General features: G+C 38.5%; 1 protein-coding gene across 8 annotated transcripts in view; it reads left to right on the top strand.

Moving 5' to 3' along the window:
* Positions 1–6,176: 6,176 nt before the first annotated feature.
* BTBD10 (BTB domain containing 10) overlaps positions 6,177–22,520 on the top strand; it is a 59,831-nt gene continuing 43,487 nt past the window's right edge. The window contains exons 1-3 of one of the 8 annotated variants that reach the window (XM_081153236.1): positions 6,189–6,372; positions 6,909–6,956; positions 7,044–7,103. The gene's annotated coding sequence lies outside the window, so the exon portion shown is untranslated. Of the gene's footprint in view, positions 6,381–6,908; positions 6,957–7,043; positions 7,104–7,516; positions 7,571–10,330; positions 10,336–22,520 lie in introns of those variants that run through there. The other 7 variants (XM_081153237.1, XM_081153240.1, XM_081153235.1 and 4 more) reach the window with 7 other exon arrangements.

The following is a 22,520-nucleotide window of genomic DNA, read 5'->3' as shown; positions in this document are numbered from 1 at the left end:
AAACACATATATCAGAGCACTCCTCCAGACAGCATAGGGCAACAATATTACATGCTGCTGCTAATGTTTTCAAGCTCTATAATGATTACCAAGTGCCAACATTTCTAATATTACCAAACTTTACACATAATCCATTGTGAGTCATGATAGCTATAATTTCAACTGATTATTTCATCTACTTTTATTCAAGTCTTTTAATTATTCTATTTCTATTTATTCTTTTTAAAGTATGTTATTGCATAATTTATAAAAGAATAAAATTGTACTCTTTGACTTCTCTCACATCTTACAATGCAAAATAAAAATTTAATGACCATGATTCTACATAAATGAAGTTAAGTATTTTTCACTTGTTATAAGAATGTTTTTGGTTATAAGTAACACCAATATGTTTAAATGGAACGTGACTAGGAAGAACAGCATGAAATAGTTTTATTTCCCATTTTATTGGGAAATAATGGATATACATCACTATGTAAGTTTACGGCATATAACGCGGATGCAGTTACATCAATTTTACACCTATTGTTTGTATTTTAAGGAGTCTTGTTGAAGAAGTCTTTCCCCAGCCCTAGGTCACAAAGTTACCTCTTACATCTGCTTTAGAGTTTTACCTTCACTTTAGGTGCCTATTCTTCTGAAGTCTAACTTTATATGACAAAATATTATGTTTCAACTTTATTTCTTTCCCCATGTGGACAGCCAGTGTTCCAAATACCATCTATCCAACAATTCTTTATTTCTCCATAGTGTTGTAGGTACATTTAAAAATTATATCTTAAGTTCTTAAACATAGGTTTATCATTTTATTTTATTTTTAGACTGAAAATTTGCTTAATTGTTCTCTTTGAATCAAGTTTCAGTCTATGAAAGGTCAGTCCCAGGTGGGAGCCCACAAGTCACCCTTCTTGTACTTTCCCTTCATCTCGTGGTTTAATCCTTGGACCCTGTGTGTTCCTCTGAATGTCCCTGGCCCTGTAATTCTCCTCCCCATGTGGCCCATGCAGACGACACCTTTCCTCCCAAATCCTCAGGGGTCGAGCCTGTGAATATTCCACCCAGGCTCTACAGAACTCTAGAGAAGTAAATTCTTGGTTGCATCTTGAAGCAGCAATTTGTGGAGGTGGCCCCTAGGAAACCTGCTGGAGGAAGAAACAATCTGTCCTTAAGCGGTGGGCCTCTTTGGCTAATTAAACTTCATTCAGAGCAAAGCCGAGCACTTAGAATTAAGTTTTAAAATAAATGATTTCTTTTTGTAATGTTTATCCTAAGGCTTCTTTTACAGTAAAAGAAACTGGATGATTTTTCTCAGCCATAGAAACTCCTGGTAATGTGGGAAGAGCTCAGGAATGTATGATCCATCCATTTCATCCCCAGTGGTCTCCTTTTTGCACAGAAATCGCATGTCTCCTGGAAAGGACTGCGACCAAACGACAATATCTGCAGTTTCCTTGGCCCAGATCTTCATGGGTTGCACATTCTCACCCTCTTTTGGGATCCCAGGACGAAAGGGTGGATACAGAGGCTCCGAAGTAGATATATTTGTAAAGATGTGTAAATGGAAGCCATCAGTTGTATTGAAAAATGAAATGGCTGTCAGGTCACCATCCAGGAAAAACACCATCTCTGCCAGTCTGGGTTCACATGGGGAACAGTCCTGGTTTCTGTGCTAGCAGTGACTTCATGTCTCCCCTTGAAGTTCACCACCCAGAAACCCAGATCGGAAGATTACAGGAAAGGTCCTTCATGATCTGCACATTCCTTGCAAACACCCGCAGCCCATTCCAGTGTTTCTCCAACATCCACCTCCCAATAGCGGCAGCCGGAGGTAAAGCAGCAGGAGGAGCCCAGGGCACGAGCAGCGGAGGTGAATGTTTGGCATCCTGTGGCGATCTTGTGTGAACTTACCTATATCCGATGCTCTAGAGGTTATTAAGGGAATGTGAGGCCCTGGCTGGGCAGTTCAGTTGGTTAGAGCATTGTCCCAATATGCTGAGGTTCTGCAGGTTTGATCCCTGGCCAGGGCACATTCAAGAATCAACCAATGAATGCATAAATAAGTGGAACAACAAATTGATCTCTCTCTCTCTCCCCCTCCCCCTCTCCTCCTCTCTATCCCTCTCTCTCAAATCAATAAATAAAAAATTTTTTTTAAAAAGAGAGACTGTGAGAAAGTCATTGGCTGTGGCTGGATGCAGAGTCATAGTCACATAGAATCTCAGCATCCAGCAGTACATGCTCATTACAGCTATCATCGCTTTTATCTCAGCCACCAGTTTCCCCAGGGGCACGTTGGTCTGGATTCTTTGGATCCAAGAGATGTGAAGACACTGGGGACAGGTGAAAAGGCTGTCCTGATTTTCCCTCTGCAAATGCTGGAGGCAGGTGAAGTAGAACTCCTATTTGCCGAATGTCAGTCAGGGATTGTGGAAATAGTTTAGGCAGATGCAACATGTCGATCCTATGAGTTTTTCTACCATGGCCACGTTTCAATGTGGCTGTTTTCGGTATTGTGCTTCCTTGGAGTGCTGCAATTTTTATTGGACTGAAGACTTCTCATAAGGGTAGTTTGCTTCACATACCATTGTTGAATCAGTGAAGGCGTGAGGGCTAGGACTTCCTATCTCACCATCTTGCTGATGTCATTAACAAAGGCTTATTTTTGAGCTGTTTAGTCTATTGATGTTTGTTCCTGCAATATAAACCACACACACACACACACATCCTTCTTTACAGACTTTATTCTGCTATGCAAATTTTACAATGGATTTGTTGAGTTCTGTTCTAAAAAAAATCCAGCTGCGATTTTGATTGAGATTGTATTGGCATTATATTAATTTTAAGAAGAATTGTTATCTTTATATATCACCCTATGCATCAACATAGTAAGACTCTTCATTTATTCTGATTTCCTTTTATGCCTTTTATTTTTTCCTTTCAATTATATTTTGTATTGGTTTTAGGTGTACAGCTTGGTGGTTAGACAATCATATACTTTCCATAGTGTTTCCCTCCTTATTTCCAGGGCCCCAACTGGCACCATACATAGTTATCACAATATTATTGACTGTATTTCTTATGCTTTACTTACTTCCCCATTACTATTTTATGCCTTTTAAATAGAGTCTAAACATTTTCTCTGGAAAAATCTTATGTATCCTTTGTTAAATGCTAAATACTATAAAGTTTTGTAGCTATCATGAAAGATATCAAAATTTTTATCACATTTTCTACTTGGTTATTTTTGGTGTGAAGGAACATTGTTTATTTTTATAATTTTATCTTACATCCAACAACCCTCCTGGACTCTTTTATTAATTCTAATAGTTTGTATCTTGATTACATTTGCTTTTCTATGTAGGTGATCACCTAATCTCATTTTATAGCTCTTTGAGGTATAGCTTACATAAAATTTACCTATTGTTTGCAAGGATATTTAGTATTTGTAAAGTTGTGCAACTATCACTCATCTTGCTTTAGAAGGTTACCATCACTCCAAAATGTCTTCTTGAACCTATTTGCTCTTATTCCTAGCCCCAGGCAACCATGGATCAGCTCTCTGTCTCTATAAATGTGCCTTCTCTGGACAGTTCACTTAACAGAGTTGTGTGAATCCTAGCTATTCTTTACACCCCAGATCAAACATCCTCTCTTTCATCCCTCTTTCCTGCACCTTCTTCATCTCTTCAGTTAAAAGCAACCTTTTATATCTCTGACCTCCCATAGCACATTATCTCTATCTCCCTATAACCCAAATTGTTTTCCTTTTATTTGATACTTAATTACACAGCCCATTTATGTAGTAGAACCTGTATATTAATAATGTCTGTATCTCCCCTGGTGTTCTTACCCAGGGTCTTGGTCAACCAATAATATATTTGCTGACTAGGGAGAGTCCTTTTAGGGGGAATGTGATTTTTGTGTTCTTGCCACTAGGTGGCAGTGCTCAAACCTTGCAGTACAAAGAAAACCCCAGGCTTTCAAGTAAAGAGGATTTTGGGTCTGTGACTTATCATTAATTTGTTGAGCAAGTATTCAACCAGAAGCTTAGCTTATCCTGCTGTGCAACAGTCTTGAGTTAGCATGCTACGAGGTGCAATAATATAGACAACCAAAGAAACTTATTTGTTCATTGCTTCTATTTGAAACTTTTTGTTTCTGTTAAATTGGAGGTTCTGTATTGACCTCTCTGGTGTGTGAATTGATATTGCAGAAGGCAGACTTTCATTACGGGTCTGAACCTTAGCTCACTCAGTCAGCATTTACAAATTATTGTGCAGAGCAGTTTACGATGGTGCAAATCGATGGCATTACCTACTAAATATATAGCTGCTACCCATGCTTCCAAATTAATAATAATATTTGAAAGGTTAACTTTCTTTTTAAAGCAGACAACACTGGTAACTTTATATTTAGATTCTCTCTCTCTTTTAAAGAATAATAATGAAATAAGCTGTAGGTCCTTCAGGTCATTTCATTTACAGCAAGATAAAATAGTTTGACTGGATTCTGTCCTGGAACAAAGTCTCTGTATTTCATCTGAAATTTCTTGTTGGTATAATTCTTCCAATGCTTTCTGAAAAATTCCTAGAACTTGGGCTAGAACTTGTGAATTATGCTAAGCAGAGCAACTTATTGGCCCACAGCAGGGTTAGAACTACTTTTTTTGGTTTTGTTTTCTTATTAATTGTTGGGTTTATTTGTAGGAAGAGTATGGTGAGCCAAAAGAAACTATAGTATACATAAATATAGGTAATATTATGAAAATAATGTGTCTAAAGGGAGATGGTATAAAGTATATGGTAGAATACCAGAGACTTTCTTTAGGATATGATAGCTTCTATTTTGATAAAAGGAAATATTTCCTGTTTGACAGACCTCACTAACCCTCACTTGCACTGTAGAATTACCTCCAGTGATCTTAGCTTACAGAAGAAAATTTTGATCGTAAACCAAGATTGGTAAGCTTTTTGTTGTTGATATATATATATATTTTTTGGAAATTTCTCCATGAGATTACCTGTATTACAACATTCCTGTTTAGATTGCCCGTCTTACTTAGAAATCATCCGAAATTACCATTTCCAACTTAGCGTAACGCTGGCAGTAACAACAGCTTGCTACGGACCGCGGCGGCGACCGGTTCCGTGCGCTCGCTGCGCCTCGCGTCCCGGAGGGGAGCAGGGCGCTCCGCACACTCCGTTGCTCACGTTCAGCGCGCGCCTCCGCTGAGACGTGGCGCGGAGAACGCTTCGGGCACCGCGCGCCTGGGAGACCGGGAGCTTCTTCCCTCCGAACTAAACAAGGGTTCAAAGTCTAGTTTTGTTTTAACAAAGTTCTTCCCGCAAAAATGTTTTCAAGCCGAGCACTTAAACCAGGCTCCCTTCCTCTTTGCTCCCTCTGCGGGCAAAGCCCCTCCCACTCCTCTAAAACTCGGGGCACCCTCCCTCATCCTTCAGGGCTCAGCTCAATCGTCCCTCGCGGGGGAGGCTCCCTAACGCTGGCAGGCAGAGCCGGGCGCCCCCGTCCCCCAGGGAGCGACGCGGGGGATGGGCTGTCACAGTAGGGGGGGTCATCTGGCTTCGGGTGCGAGTGTAGAGGCAGGAGGTCGTGTCGGTTATTTCCCCGGGTTGAGTGTGGTCCAGCCTTTGGCACGCGGCGCGCTCCGTGCAGCTGAACGCCCCCGGGAGCAGCACCCCATCGGGTCAGCCCCGCCGTGCGGCCGGCGCACCGGCTCCCGCCAGCCCGGCGTTTAAAAACAAACAGCTGTGCGCGTGAGGGAACAGAGGGTGGCCTCGCACCGCCGCCTTCCAGGGGCGCCGCTGGGTTACTGTCCCCCGCCCGAGCTCGTACGGGCGCTGTCGGAGTTTGCTCAGTTGAGGGAAACGCTTTCCCCGAGCAAACTCGGGATCCCGGAGGTATTTCTCCAACCCTGGGCTGGAGACGAGATACGCTTTTTTTCCAACGGGGCTGGGAAGTCGAAGGAAAAGACTTGGGATTCAAAAGATAGGGGGGGGTGGAACGCTGATCGCAGCCGCACCGCCCACGGTGCCGGGCCAGCCCCTCTGCCGAACGCCCACCGCGCCTGCAGCTCCCCGGACTGTCCTCGCGCTCGGCGCCCCGCCCACTTCTGGGAGGGGAGCCACCATTCTCGCGAGAACGCAGCGAGCCTCGCCACTTCAGACTGCGGGCTCTCGCGAGAAGAGGATTAGGAGCCGGCCTGCAACCTGCTGGGCGGCTCTGGGAGCCGCGGCCGCCTGAGTGGCCGTCACCACAGACGCCTGTGGAGGGGTCCAGTTGAGGAGCCAGAGGAGCTGTCGCTGGCCCCGGCTTTTACCTAGGTCCTCGGTGGACGCTCGCGGAGGACTACAGGTTCGGGGGTGCCTGAACACCGCCGGGGAACTCGGTGGGGGCGGCGCCGGAGGCTGGGCTTGGCGGGGGCGAAGGAGGAAGGGGGAGGAGGGCGAACAGGGGCTGGGAGCCGGGCTGCTGTGGCGGTGGTCCCGGCGTCGTGGACCCTCCCAGGGGACCGCGGGTGGGGTCTGGGCTCCAGTCGCTGGCACTCAGCTCTGAGGGGCCGGCATGGGGCTTGGGGCCGGCGTGGCTGGTTTTGGGCTGGGAGCCCCGAGGCCTTTCCCCAGGGGTGAAGGCGATACCCTCCTCCCTCCTTCCCCAGGCCGAGGAACCCCGCGCCCCGCCCCTCTTCTGTATTCCCTGGGCCGTCGCTGCGACACCCTGAGGCGGGTGCATCACAATAGGGGGTCAGGTGGCAAGTAGTCTCCCTTTGGGTGAAGAGGAGTGAGGCCCTAGTAATGTGCAGCGTGGTTTTATGCTGTAATAGCATCACGTATGGTAAAGCTTTGTTTCCACCGAACTTGCACAGAAAAACTTATTTTTTTCTTCTTCAGATGCAAGTTTCCTAACACCTTTTATCTTCTGGAATGAGGTGGAGGGAGGTGAGACATCACTTAGTAATTTGTAATGTGGGGGCAATGTGACCGCCCCTGGGCCTCACAGATTTCCTACTTCCCCTTTCTCCTCAGTATTTTGAGTCCGTGATGAAAAGACACTAATCCGTGCATGCTCAAGATAGAGCCTCACCGGTTTGTCACTTTCCGTACTTAGCATGCAAAAATAACTTAAATTTTGTATCTCTAAGTCTTTATGCTTTTCATTTAAATGTACACTCAATGAAGCAGCGTGGTATATCGATTTTATTTGACAGTTGGGTATCTCCCCCCCCCCCCCTCCCCTTCCCCAACTACACAAATGTGATCAACATTTTTCAGGGAGGAGGTTAGGGATATATTTGGAATGAAATAGACTGTAGAAGTTGGAATAAGAGATATATAAGGAATGAAACCATAAGGCCCTCCCCCCGGCCCCCCACAAATTTCTGCCTTGGAGAGCCCATCCAGGACTGAAGTCTGAGCATTGACACTGAGGACGGCAGTTGTCATTTGAATACAAAGCAGAAAGCCGTAGAAGATACTTGGGAAAGGATTTGATGGTGGATTAAGACTGTTAGAAGAGTGTATGAGAATTGTTTTTGAAGGTCTAAATATGTTTTGTAAATGTTTCTAACATTTCTCAGAGTTTATGACCTACGTGCTATTACTGTACATAAAGAGAAAGTGGGAAGGGAGGTTCTGAAGCATGGAGCGTGGTAAGAGGAACCATGAAGTAAGGTAGTGTTCAGTCAGGAAAGCTTTCAGTGTCTCAGAAACGGTTTTGAGTTCTTTCACCTTTTTTCCTCACTCCCAAAAAAGCTTTCAGATGGTCTTTTTACTTTCTATATGTCACCCCTCCACTAGTTTGAATTGTTTTCTTTCTCACCCTTCTAAGCCTTGTTAGATTTTTAAATCATTAACTATGAAGTTGCATACTGCTGTGTTTTGCTTTGTGGCACATTTAGGTGAGTTGGAGAAGTGTGGAAGAGATCTGGAAAATATTGTGCACCCTTTCAAAGACAGTTTATGAATAGCAAACTCACATGCCTTCAGGTACTAGGCAGATTAAAATAAAAACGAGTGAAATGCACTAGAGAGTTTATGCTGCATCTAAGAGAGACATCCAGTTCTCAGGTCCATCTGATTAGTGCCTTACATGAATATGTGCCCAGTTTTCAGCTTTTTCAAGGGAAAACAGGACATCTAGATTTTTGCTTGAAGCCTCTTGATTTTTAAAAATATTGACAGTGAATTAAAACAGCTGAAAATAGCTTCATGTGTCCTAACCAAACCCAAACCTGTCAGTATAGTTGTATCCTGCTCTCCAGTCTAGGATCTCTGTTAGAGGTGAAAATTAATAGATTTTACAACTGGAAAAAAAAAAAGATTTAAAACAAGTATGCCAATTAGTTTGGAATTTCAAACCTAGGAGGACTTGGGAAAAATGTCAGGTCTCATTGAAAACAATAGACCCCTGGCCGGGTGGCTTGGTTAATTGGAGTGTCATTCTGTGCACCAAATGGGTTGTGGGTTCCATTCCTGGTCAGGGCACATGCCTAGGTTGAGGGTTTGATCACTGGTAGGGACTGTTTCTCTCTCGCCTTTTTTCTAGAATCAGTGGAAGCATGTCCTCCAGTGAGGATTAAAACAAAAACCAAACAAAACCAGTAGATAAGCCAAGTTTAATAACCTTTAAATACTGTAGACAAATTGAACTGGTCCTTATTAACATTTTAACTGGAAATAACTAAAGGGAAAAAAACCTTTCAGTGTTTATGGTTTAATAACTCAGGATTCTGAACAAAGGTAATTTAAAGGTACCTTGAAGATAATTGATTTATTGAGAAGCCCTTTATTATACTTGCAATTACTATGTAAAATTAAATCCAGGAAACCCTCTGCAACTCATCTATGCTTTTGAATGTTTAATGTTTGCTGTACCATCCCTGTCTTCCCAGTAATTGACTTTTACTGGAAGCAATATTGATTCCTTGGATTTTATTCCCTGGCTCTTGGGGTAGGGGTAAGGGTCCTCAGGGATGGAAAGAAATGGGATGGGGGAATGTGATATGAAACAGGCCCTCATGTGTCTCTTTCTTATATTGTCCGTTAAAAGATTGATTTAACTAATTTTTCTTGTAAGAAGAATAGGTACTTTGGTAGATTGAATACAGTGCCTTATACATAGTAGAGCTTAATGATATTTGCGGAATTGAACCCTGGTGTATTAAACCACATTTACCTATTAGTGTGAAGTACTTTAATCACATAATTTTATTCATACTTAGTTGGACTGTGGGGAATGGGAGTTTGGAGGTCAAACCTAAGTGGACTGTAGGATGTAGAGGGCAAGGTGAGGTCTTTCCTTCTAGGTGAAGGAAAGAGTTTTGAAAAGGAAGATAAAATGGTTTAATACCTTTTTGTCTACTGTGCATTTTTACAAAGACGCTCTACTTTAAATGACTAAATTGATCATAACTCATGCAAAAACTGCACAGGACATTGGTTTTTAATCAGGATTGCTTCAGGAGTTTGCAACCCTCATTTTCTTCTTTTAGCCCAGTCTTTACAGGTCAAGCTAGTCTAATATCTCTTCATCCCATCCCTGCCTCTGGTATAGGAAGTGAAACAGGAGGATATTATGTTTGTGAGGTGTTCCTGTTTAAGAATTTTAAAAACAATCTGAAGAATTTGTTGTATATTTGTAGAGGTTATGTTTGTTTAGGGGGAACCATCATTTTCCTCTCCGCATGTTTCTACCATGACTTGTAAAGTACGAACTTCTTTCTGATAAGTATCTTTCCCCCTTCTTTTTACCCCCCTCAGATGCCTTCCCAAGGGAGGATTAAGAGGTTAGGAGAAGGAATTGAGTATGCTTTTTGCTCAGTTCCTTCTGGTTCTATTTTTGGAGCTCCTAATTTTTAGTATATATATTTCTCCACTCCTCTGAATGGTAGATTGATCTGAGCAGACTGGACCCTGTGAGAGAGAAGCTAATGGAACATCCATAGTTTTAAGTTTAATTTACAATCGAAGTTAATAGGAAGTTATTTTGGTCACTGGTTTCAGCCATATTTTTATCTTCATCTGTCTGACTCCTTTATTATTCTGTTTCTTTGTTGATTATAAACCCACAGTAATGAAGGAAAAGGTCATTCTAGATGTTCATTAATGGAGGAAGAACTACTTAATGTTTTGCTCTTCTTGGATAGAATGTGTGTGAGGGTTCAAGCTAATGTTGCATTTTCCCTACTTTGGCTTGCCATGGTTTAGTTTAGCATCCTTGAAGCTGAGACCTACCTTGCTAAGCAGGTAGCAGACTAGAACTCAGATGGAAGGTAAGCAGTCAGCATTCAAAAAGATGCTGCCTGGGAGAGGACTACAGGTTGGTAAATGTTAATTGTAGCAGTGTTAATACAAGGAGCTAAGAACGGTAGTCCTCCCTTATCTGTGGAGCATACATTCCAAGACCCCCAGTGGATGCCTGAAAGCCCAGGTGGTAACGAACCTCCCCCTCACACACACACATATGCATGGATGCATACACACGTTTTCTGTTCATGTCTTCCACGCACAGAATTAATGCCTTTTCTATCTTAACCATGCACTGTGGCCGTAATTTGCAGTGGAGGTGTGAAAGCATGAATTTCTTTTTCCTTTACAATTTCATTTTTTAAAAAAAAAAGTGTTTTTATTGATTTTTAGAGAGAGGAAGGGGATAGAGAGATAGAAACATCAATGAGAGAAACATCATTGATCAGCTTCCTCCTGCACACCCCCTACTGGGGATCAAGCCCGCAACCTGGGCATGTGCCCTAACTGGGAATCGAACTGTGACCTCTGGGTTCCTGGGTAGACACTCCACCACTGAGCCACACCAGACAGGCTAGAAGATTTCATTCTTACTGTAGATTTCAGCAACCTTAGCATACAATTTTCTCTTCCTATTGAGAATGTTCGCCTTTTCACTTATTAAAGAAGTACTTTACTGCTTTTCTTTGGCATATATCTCAATTGCCAGCATCACTATTCTTGAACTTTGGGATCATTATTAAGTAAAATAAAGGTTACTTGACTACAAGCACTGCAGTACAGTCGATCCAATGATCGAGAAGGCTACTACTGACTGATGGGCAGGTAATGTATACAGTATTGCTGTGCTGGACAGAGGGATGATTTATGTCCCAGGTAGAACAGAAAAGAATGGTGAGATATTTCATCATGCTACTTAGAAGAGTGTGCAGTTTACAACTTTTGAATTTCTGGAATTTTCCATTTAATATTTTGGTCTGGGTATTGATTGCAGTGACTGAAACCATGGAAGATGAAACTGAAGATAAAGGGTGGGGGGAGGACGCCTGTACTTGAAAAGAGGAAAGATTTTATGTCAAATACTCGATTTTATGTCACAGTAGATTTCTGAAGATTGTAATATGCTAAAAGGTATCTTTGCCTGTAAAAGCATCTTTCTTTGCCCTTCATAGTTTAATTATTTTTTTTCTGTTTAAAATGTAATATACCTGATTACTTGATATTTATTTTTATCTTTGTAGTTGAGTGATCTTATTAGTATTTTTGGTTACAAACTGAAATTAACATTTAGTATTTGGGGATGAGATTCTGTCATAGTGAGTCACTGATTGTAGTACTACTTGATTAGAAACTATGAATAAAATTGTAATAATATTTTTCTTCTTGGAATACCTTATTTGGGATCATTTAGATCTGGATTTAAAGCTAACTTTTACCTTTATCACATAAGTGACTTAACCTTCCTGAGCCTTTGTTTCCTCCCATGAAAAATGGAGATAGAACACAATTGTCAAGAGTTTAAGAATGAAGTGAAATAAAATATATAAAAGTGCTATGTAAATAGTAAATAAATATAACTTGTTAGCACTTTGTTCTTATTTATGCTTAGAAAATAGCATTCTGACAAGTGATCTTGAAACACATCCATCAAATAAATTTACATTTACATCTAGCTGTTTCATTTGGAGGGAACAAATTCAAAGTGTATTTATAGCCTTGCCAGTATGACTCTTCCACTAAAAATCTTATATATATATATATATATATATATATATATATATATATATATACACACACACACACACACACACACACACACACAATATATATATATATATTTATTTATTTATTTAATTCTAGTCAACACTGAACAATAAGTTCTTTTTCTTGCTTTTCATGTTGCCATCCATTGACTGATAGCTGGTATTATTCTATGTAATTTGAATACCAGGTGGAATAGTAGAAAAAAGGGAAGGGAGAATAGATTGAAAAGAAAGATGATATGGCTTTTAAAAAATAATATTGTTATCTACTTCTAAAGCATAAAACCAGTTTATTTTTGTTAATTTGGATTATTTTCCTTTAAGGTCTTTTTCGTTGCTAGTAGCAAATAAGTAGAAAATTATCCTGAGTTTTCTATTTGTAGATTATATTAAATGTCATCTTAAAAATAAATCTTAGAGCTCAAGTGCCTGAAGAAGAATCTCAGGTATAAGATTATACAACAGAATCTTTTAATTATTTTTTAATTCATGGATGGTCATACAAATAGTGCTAAATTATTTTAAAAGTAATTATTTCATTCAGGGCAGTTTGCTTTATATAATTCAGGATTGGATTGGATTTTTCTCATATCTAGAGAGCAAGCAATACAATCGGTTCCATCCTTTTCAAAGTGTATACATTTCTTAATTTAGTTTGCTTAAAGAATTTCCTATAGGATGAGTAACTGTGGGGCACTGTTGTTTCCTTCTTTTTGAACAGTCCAAATTGCCAGAGTTTCTCTTTTAAAAGAGAATATTTAGTTATTAGAGACTATTGGGATTATAAAACCATAATATTAAAAGTACTTTAGAATCACTAGTACTCTAATACTTAGAAAACTGAAGTTCAGATTAAGCCCCCTTACCTGACTTAAAAAAATTTTTTTTGGTAAGTTTATTTGAGCCAAACTGATGACATATATCCCCCTTACCAGGTTTTGATAAAAGGTGTTGGTTGCTAGTGGGAAAGCTGAGACTAGACTACAGGTCTCGAAGTCTCCTGATTCTGAGTGGTTTATTCCCACTAGTGGGTTGCATGTATTTCTGGGAGAGGATGAAAAACTTGTTCATTGTGCCATGTGAAGAAAATAATAGAACTTCCATTTATATTTATTTTAGTACTCTATCTCTTTTTCATTTCCATTTTTGTGTATACGTAGTATATACATAGTACTGGTGTGACAGTGTATGTGCATTATTTATATACATATGTATGTGCAGCTGTTCAAGTTGGTTGAACTCAAAATGTTAAGGGAAAAAGTGTCAAATTTTTGAAGAAAAGTGGTATGACATCTTTGATCATCTTTTCTTCCCTAGTAAATATTATTTATTAGTAGCTTTGAAGGCTTATTGATTTTTGAAATTGTTTTATGAGTACTTAGAAAAATTACTTATCAAAATAGATTTTTAGTAACTATAAAATTGTATAGATCAAAGAAGAAAATGGCTCCATCATTCATGACCCAATGTTAATTGAATGCTTCAAGCCACAAACACACGTGCACAAACCCAGTGTTGGGATTCTTTTGTATGTAATTACTTAAAATTTTTATTTTGAAAAATTAAAAGAAAATTTGAATAAACAGTGATTTTCAACCTTTTTCATCTCATAGCACACATAAACTAATTACTAAAATTCTATGGCACACCAAAAAATATATTTTTACTGATCTGACAAAAAATATAGATATAATTTTGATTGATTCACACCGGACAGCTATTGTTGTGTTGGCTGTTGTCATTTTTTTATTTGACAAAATCTAAGGGAAAAGTGGTCAGTGCCCCTGACAAATAGTCAGGTATTACATGTTTTAAAAATTCTTGTGGCACACCAGTTAGAAATCACTGATATAACAGATAGCTAGATTTAAAAATTAACATTCCTTCCCTCCTCCTTCTTTCCCTTTCATTTCACTTCCCCTTCTCCCATGTACCATAAATGCTTTAATACACATATTTCTTAGGATAAAAATTTAAAAGTAAAGGTTTATGTCAAAGTGTATGATACCCTCCAAGTTTTACAATTTATACTCCCACAAGCTTGAGTACTATTTACTTTGTACTTTAGCTATCACTGGTTATCATTAAACAAACTGACAAACCTTTGGCAGTTAGATAGGTTAAACATCTCAGATTTAACTTGGGTTTCTTATATTACTAGTGAGGCTGAATATTTCTTCTTTTCCTCTTTTTTGGCCACTAGTATTCTTTTTGTAAATAGTTTATGGACTTTGATTATTTTTCCACCATAGTGTTCAGATTTTTAATATGGATTTATAAATTTAAGATTTTAATTTTTTTGTTTTATATTATAAAAATTGTTTTAGAGTTTCTCATTTATCTTTTGTAATTTATCTTTTCATTTATCTTTTTATGTAGTCTGATTGAATGCTTCTTGAAAGCTGGTCTGCAGGTTCTTCATCTGATCCCTGATGAAGTTTTCACTAGCTTTTGTTGAGAATGGTGGCTTAAAGAGGCTGTTTGCACATTTCCTGTTTCTCATACTAACAGTCTTTGGCTTAATAATGTTTTTCTTTGATTTGAGGCTAAGAAATTTTTTTTTTATTCTGAGAGTCAGATAAATATCCACTTATATTTCATCCTTGATTTTTTTGTGGTTTTATGTTCTACTTTGAATTTTTTAATAATGTGGAATTTGGGGGAGATAAAATGTGAGGAAGGAAAGGATCTTTCTGCTCAAATAGTTAACCAATTAATTTTTTAGAATCTATCTAACCAACCTTGACTCTATCTGTTTTTATCTTAGTGATTTGAAATGATAACCACTCACACTTTTTATTTTCTGGGCATAGCATTTTGGTGGGTTGTGTATTAAATTTGAGGAACAATATAACAAAGTAGGGTGGAAAAGCACTATAGAGACATGTATCTGAGTTCTAACTTATTTATTAGCTGTGTGATGTTAGGCAAATAATGTAAACCCTTTAAGCCAGTTTCTCAATTTTTACAAAGGGATCACTTTTATATAATAAAAGACACCCCTTGTATCTTATACAATTGGTATGTGGATTATCATAGATAATACAGGGGTGGGCAAATGTAGGTTGTGAGTACTTGAAACATAGAGTTAGTTCTTGTATGATTTATTAATTATTGTATTATTTATTTGTATTACAACTTTAAACCTACGTTTGCTGACCCCGCATATATGAAAACCCAACTTATTATCTAAGGCTTCCTGAAGTAGATGCTAGCATCTATCCCCATGCCTTCATCCTGCTTGAAATATCTCACTAAATATTTTGCTGTAGTTCACTTAGTGTTGAGGAATATTTCTCATCTACCACCAGTGTGGTAACTTTCTCAAAGGAGGATGGCTTGACTTTTTTCTTCAGGAGCCCATTCCTGATATTCATTGGTCATTGCTTACTGTTATAGATGGAGGCATTTTAATAAAAGGTGAATGAATTTAAGTGGCATGGCAACCCTTTTCATTGCTACTAAATCTGTAGTTACATACATAGTATGTATCTATCGTTTCCTTTATTTAAACAACAAAGAAGAATCATAAAGTGGTAAAATTTAAAACATATACTTTATTGTAAACCCTCCCTTCATATTATCATCATGAAAAGATCATGTGATGTATTCATATAGTATAAGGGATATGATGAAAAGTCTCCTTCATTCTAGCCTTCCTGCAGAGGCAACTAGTCATAAGTTTTATGTGATCTTTGTAGACATTTTTAAAACAGATACAAGCATGGGTGGGTGTTTGCATTTATACTTTAAAAAGTTTTGGAGTACATAATGCATATCTGTACCTTGCTTTTTAGCTCAACAGTATATCTTAGAATATTTTCCTTATCGTATATGTTTATCTCTCCAGTCTCATTTTTAGTGGTAGTGTGATACTGCATAGATTTTTATTAAATTCATTTTTAATTAATTATTTTAAAATTTTTATTTATTGATTTTAGAAAGAGCGAAGAAGGGAGAAAGAAAGAGAAACATAGACTTGTTGTTCCACTTATTTATGCATTCATTGTTTGATTCTTCTGTGTGCCCTGACCGGGGATTGAGCCTGCAACCTTGTCATCTAGGGATGATGCTCTAACCAACTGAGCTACCTGGCCAGGACTAAATTCATTTTTTATGAACATTTAGATTGGTTCTAGGCTTTTGCCAAGACAGATAATGTTGTATATATGTCAAGGAGAGAAAAAAGATGTATGTGTTTTGTGTGTGTTTGTGTGTTAGTATAGTAGTATGCACAATTAAAACAAGGGCTGAGCAGAATCTTAAACTTTTAGTGTAATACATAGGTAGAATGTTGGTCAGTATGGCAGACTGCCTCCTCTCTGGTGTTTATTCCTTTGCATAATCTCCTCCCCTTGAGTGTGAGCAGAATTTGTGACTTCCCTCTAACCAAAAGAATATGTTAAATGTAATGGGATATTTCCCTAATTACATTACACCATTTTGCTAGCAGCCTTGCTGTCTTTTCTTCGTTGGCTTTGAATCATACAGCCATGAGAAAATGAATTGTTACAATCTCAGTAAACTTGTAAGTGGATCCTTCTTTGTTGAGCCTCCAAATTGGGATCTTGCCTGACCAGCATGGCTCAGTGCTTGAGCATCGATCTATGATCCAGGAGGTCGCAGTTCAATTCCCGGTCAGGGCACATACCTGGGTTGTGGGCTCGATCCCCAGGGGGGCCATGCAGGAGGCAGCCTATCTGTGACTCTCTCTCATCATTGATGTTTCTATCTCTGTGTCCTCTCCATTCCTCTCTCTGAAATCAATATAAACATATTTAAAAAAAATAAATTTGGATCTAGTTATGGTTGACATCTTGATCATAGCCTTGCAGAGGACCCAGCTAGACTGTCAGATTCCTGACCCACAGAAATTGAGATAATGTGTGTCATTGTAAGCCACTGGGTTTATGGTACATTGTTACACAGCAAGGAGGCTGTTATTAACATCCAAAAGAGATAAATTTTAAAAATTTAAGCTTCTTGGATATAGCAAGAATATTCTGATAAGTATAACTGAAGGAGTTTTTTGCAGAGGCTAGAAATTAGGATGATTGGTCTGTTCTTCCAGAGCTTAAAATTTATTTTTAAGCTAAGAGCAAAATAATTCTGTTTTCATCTTTGTTACTATAGGACTGACATAAGGTTTTGATTTATCTCCTAATACTGTTATTAGCAATTGTGTCCAAAGTATATGGCTCTTTGTAGACTATGTAAAAGTCTAAGGTAATTTTTATTTTTATTTTTGTTAATCCTCACCTGAGGATATTTTTTCCATTGATATTTAGAAAGAGAGAGGGAGAAGAGAGAGAGAGAAAAACATTGATGTGAGAGAGACACATTGATGGGTTGCCTCCCCCATACGTCCCGACTGGGGCTGCGGATCCAACCTGGAACCCAGATACTGCAATCCAGGTACATGCCCTTGACTGGAAATTGAACCTGCAACCCTTCGGTGCGGGGGCCAGTGCTCTAACCACAGAGCCATACCGGCCAGGGCTAAGGTGCTTTTGATGATAAGTAGAACGGGAGGGTCAGGTGTACCCTGGAGAAATTAGGAATACTCAAAATGAATAGAAACCCTTTCCCTAATCATTCTTCCTCTGTCCCCTGTATTGTGATTTAGTTTTGTTTGTTTTTTAAACCAGGTCATGGATATCATATTTCTTTATTTCAACAATTGGGCACATTATAAGTGCTTAATAAGTGTTGAGTAGCTATTTAGGAATTCTCATCATCTGTGATTGCAAAAGGCAAATAGTGATGAATGAACTAATGAAATATTATGCAAGATTTGCATTCAGTGGTCTACTAGAGCTGAATTACCATATTTTTGATAGTTTTCACTTCTCTATTGTGATTTTCTTCTGCCACTGTTTTCTTATCTTAGTTCTTTGAAATATACTGACCTTTAATTGTTTGAATATATTTATAATATGTGCTTTGAAGTCTTTATTTGTTAAATCCTACATCTGGACCCACTTAGAATTAGTTTCTATTGACTACATTTTCACCGTCTTGTTTCTTTGAATCTCATAATTTTTGGTTGAAACCTAGACATTGTAGTGTTGTTATAAAGATTTTTTTGTTTGTTTTTTCTAGTAGACCATTAACTTGCATGGATTCAAGCTGCAAACTTTTTTTCCTGCCCGACATATAGCAGCTGATAATCTGTGCTTAATTCTTCTTCCAGCTACTTGTTTTTTAGCTTGGTATCCTGAGGAGTAGGTGGGGGGAGGGATCTCCTGTACCTGAGCAGTTTGGTGGTAAGCCAAAAATTGGGGCAGAGATTTTACTCAGGTTTTGGAGCTCACCCTCTTTCTGATTCCTCTACTTACGGGGATTCCCTCCTAATTTCTAGCTCTTTGGCCAGTGGTGGTCTTTGTCCTCTGACACCCAAGCCAGTAAGGTAAATTGAGCTTTCTGGTGCTTGGGCTGTGCATGGTTGGAGAATGCACTGAGTTAAAAAAGCGTCAAACTTGTGGATTTTATACCAGCTTTCAAGGGTAAATTCCTCTGTAGTCTACCTGGGGTTCCCCATGCATATGTAGGTTTGCTGAGCAGAGTTTATGCTCAGATTTTGGGTCTCACCTTTCTGTGGTTCTTTTACTCTCAGCATATGTGCCTTAAATTTCCGATTGCACTTCCAGCCTTCAACTATTTTCTTAACCACTTTGACCTATGTGGCTGCTTGGTTTCCTTCACTGTTTGTGGTGGATGGGAGGGCACTCAGCATAAAAACTTCAAACTGAACTTCTGATTCTGTTCCTTTCCAGTTGTAGTTTTTTAAGAGTAAGCTATACTTTCACTACTCTATGCTTCGGGACACTGTCCAGTGCTTTCCAACAGTTTTGTGTGTGTGTGTTATATTTTATTTAGATTTGTTATTTAGGTAATTGTTGTCTGCAGGGCTTACATTATCACTTTACTTTGCTGCGTTTGCAGGAGGTTCCTTTTCACCTTCTGGTTTATTTCCTCTTAAAAATTGTTTCCATCTGTTCTTTTTCTTTGATGGTTGTCTGTGGTAGTATTCAGTCCCTCCAGGCTCTTCATTTCTTGGCTGTGGCTAAAAATGATTGTTCAGTTTCTTATCAATTTAGGGATTTATGTTACACTTAGAGTGGGTTAGCCAGCAATCATGAGGAAATTATAAAACATTGTTGAACTTTTTCAAAGCTTTCATGGTCATTATATCTATATCATTTATTTTTTACATGTCAGGTTTGTACAGTCTCTTTTATTCCTGATGATTCAAATCATTCCTCAAGCTTCTGGCCCTTCAGATATTCTTCATCTAGGTTCCTCTTATCAACCAATGGTTGTTGGCCCCAATTCAACACCAACAGGAATTCCCTATTTGGGGTGCAGTGAAGAAGGAAACTATTCAGTGCAAACAGCTCAGTGCTGATACAGCATGGAACAGCATGGCTGTTGAAGCTGCCCTGGGGCAAATGCAGAGGAGCCAAGTTATTGCGCCCCCTGCATCAAGAGTCCCAAGAGCGCAAGAGAGTAAACTCCTTTATTTATGCCTGTTCTGGCCAATGACCTGTTCCCAGGTGTGACTGACAGACAAGTACCTTCCCTATTTCACCCAGACTTTACCAGGCATGTGTCTAACCTGCAGCCTCATGGCAAACCTGCACAAATGGCATGCCTATACTATTTGGCCTTCCCTTTGCTCCTTTCCAGATATTTATAACTAGGTTAAATTACAGTGGTATCAGGAAGAAAGTTTATCACCATATCAATGGTGATAAACAAGTTTTATTGACAAATGAAATAGAAATATGATTTTTCAATTAATTTTTCTTTTTTGATAGCCTTCATCTGAATGTTCTTTAGTTTCTTGCGGCTGGCTATAAAATACATGATTGTTGATTTCAATAAGATTGATTGGGAAGACATACTGGAATTTCCCTGATGCTAGATATGTGCCACCCACTGTAAAAGGGTGGAAAATGTGACTCTGAATTTACCTTACCCATTTCTTGTAGTTATATATTATATATATGTTTTACTTTATCTTTATTATTGAAAATATTACAGATGCCCCCTTTTTTCCCCATTGACCCTTTTCACACCTCACCCACTCCCGGCCCCAGGCCTTCACCACACTATTGTCTGTGTACATAGGTTATGCATATATGCATGTAAATTCTTTGATTAATCTACGGCCCCCCCTCACCTTCCCTCTAAGATTCGTCAGTCTGTTCCATGCTTCTGTGTCACTGAATCTGTCTTGTTCAGCAGTTTATTATGTTCTTCAGATTTCACATATAAGTGAGCTCATGTGATATTTTTCTTTCTCTGCCTGGCTTATTTCACTTACCATAATATTCTCCAGGTCCATCCATACTGTCCCAAAGGATAAGACATCCTTCTTTACGGCTGCATATTCCATGGTGTAAATGTCCCACAGCTTTTTTTATCCACTCATCTACTGATGGGCACTTTACCAGGCTGTTTCCAGATCTTAGCTATTGTAAATTGTGCTGCTATGAACATAAGGGTGCATATATTCTTTCTGATTATATTTTTTTAGTCACTGCATCGCATGGTTTAGGGTCTTTCTTCCCTCAGTGGACATTTGTGGCTATCCTATCCACAGAGTGTGTCTTACAGTTATGGCTTAGAAGGAGAAAAAAATGCTCTTACAAAGAAATGTTAAATACCTGAAATAGCTTACTGGAAGACCCTATGAAGTAAGGAGAAAATGCTCTAAACCTCATTCTACAGAATCTGCTAAGCCTCCCTACATCTTTTTCTCTTCCCTCCTTACCAATTTTCCCTACTATTCTTTTTACCTCTTGTGTCTCTCTTGTTCTGTGACCACTTTTTTTCTGACTTTCTTTTTTGTCTCTAATTTGTTCTTTCTCACCCTTCTCTTCTGCCTCATCTCTTCAGTGCAGATAATTAGCTATAATATTTAGCTGAAGTTTTAAGTTTCCTTTTTAGTAAATACATTTTTATTTTTATAATTAAAAACTCAAATGAGTTTGAGAATTTTTTTTCAAAATAATTTATAGTTTTTATGTTCATCTAATATGCGATTGATTTTCAATTATTCAGCGATCCTTAAGGTTTCTTTTCCAGGATCATTCAACAAATAATCTGTGTGGTATTTGCTTAGGATTTAAGTTAGCTATTATGCAATTCCCCCCCTTTCCTTTTTCTGTTATTTTTATTTTACTCATTGATCTACCTACTTATTTACATATTTATTATATTAAAATGTTCATGTATAAGATTTTCAATTGTTTTTGTAAAGAAAGCACTAAGTAACTAAAGAAAAAAGTATAAACATAGTAAAATAGTTTCTCTAGCACTGGCTGGTGTGTCTTAGTGGTTAGAGCGTAGGCCTTCGCACCGAAGGGTCTTGGGTTCGCTCACCCACTCCCACCCTCACCCCTGACCTGCTCTCCGTAGGGAGGCAACCAGTCCATGTGTCTCTCTGACGTGGATGTTTCTCTCTTTCTTTTTCTCTCTCCCCCTCCCTCCCTCCTTCCCTTCCACTCTCTCTAAAAATCAATGGAAAAAAATATCCTCATGTGAGGATTAACAACAGCAGCAAAAAATAGTTTCTTTAAAATGGAAGCGTTTCTTTTAATGAGTTCTGAGATGGACTTACAATTTTAATGAGTTTATCTTTGGCATTTTTTTGTGAAATTGTACTGGAATACTTTATAAAACTCAGGAAAGTATAGTGTTTTCCCATTCTGGGTTCCCTTTGACTTTTACGCACAACTCCTCCTCACTTCCTTCTATCAAATCCAGCTTGGAAAAGTTTATAGAAAGTATACAGGTATAGGAGTGGGTATCAGGGAACCCGGGTTCTAGTCTGACTTAATATAACTTTGTTCAAATTGTTTAACTACATTTGGCTTTTCTATTGGTGTTTGCAATCTCTAAAAGTCAAATCTGACCTATTTCCAAACTAAATAGTCTGAGCATTTTTCAAGATCAAGACTCTATATCATAAATTCTCATTGTTCTTTATAAGACTGCCATTTTTAGGCATTGTGACCTTTAGCAATATTACTAAACTTCTGAGACTGTCTTCTATTCTGTGTGTAGAGATTATAATGCCTACCTTGTAAGGTGATTGTGAATATTAAATTGGAAAATGAATATACTTTAAAGTGCTTTGTGCAGGTATTCTATAAAGCTATTAAGTGAGTTTTCTTATAATTTCGTATGACTGTTGTAGAAAGAAGTCACAAACTGCACATATGAAAAGGCATAAAATATATGAATCATATTGATAAAATATTTTGGTGGTAATTGCACTATAAGGAAACATCAGGATGCTTACATACTTTTATTTTGGGCAAATACTAAATTTCTATTCAAGGTCTTTAACTGCTAAAGAAATAAAAATATTGGTACTTGGTCTTACTAGATGCTTTGTTAAACATCTTAAACTTTTAGTAATTAAGCAATGTATTCCAAGTGAAATTTTGTCTGAAAAAACTGTTGCCTGGTGGTAGCAAATTTA

Source organism: Miniopterus schreibersii (assembly GCF_964146895.1).
Source record: "Miniopterus schreibersii genome assembly, chromosome: 12".
In the NCBI taxonomy this organism is placed as follows: Eukaryota; Metazoa; Chordata; class Mammalia; order Chiroptera; family Miniopteridae; genus Miniopterus; species Miniopterus schreibersii.
This window is presented reverse-complemented; position numbering and strand designations above follow the sequence as displayed.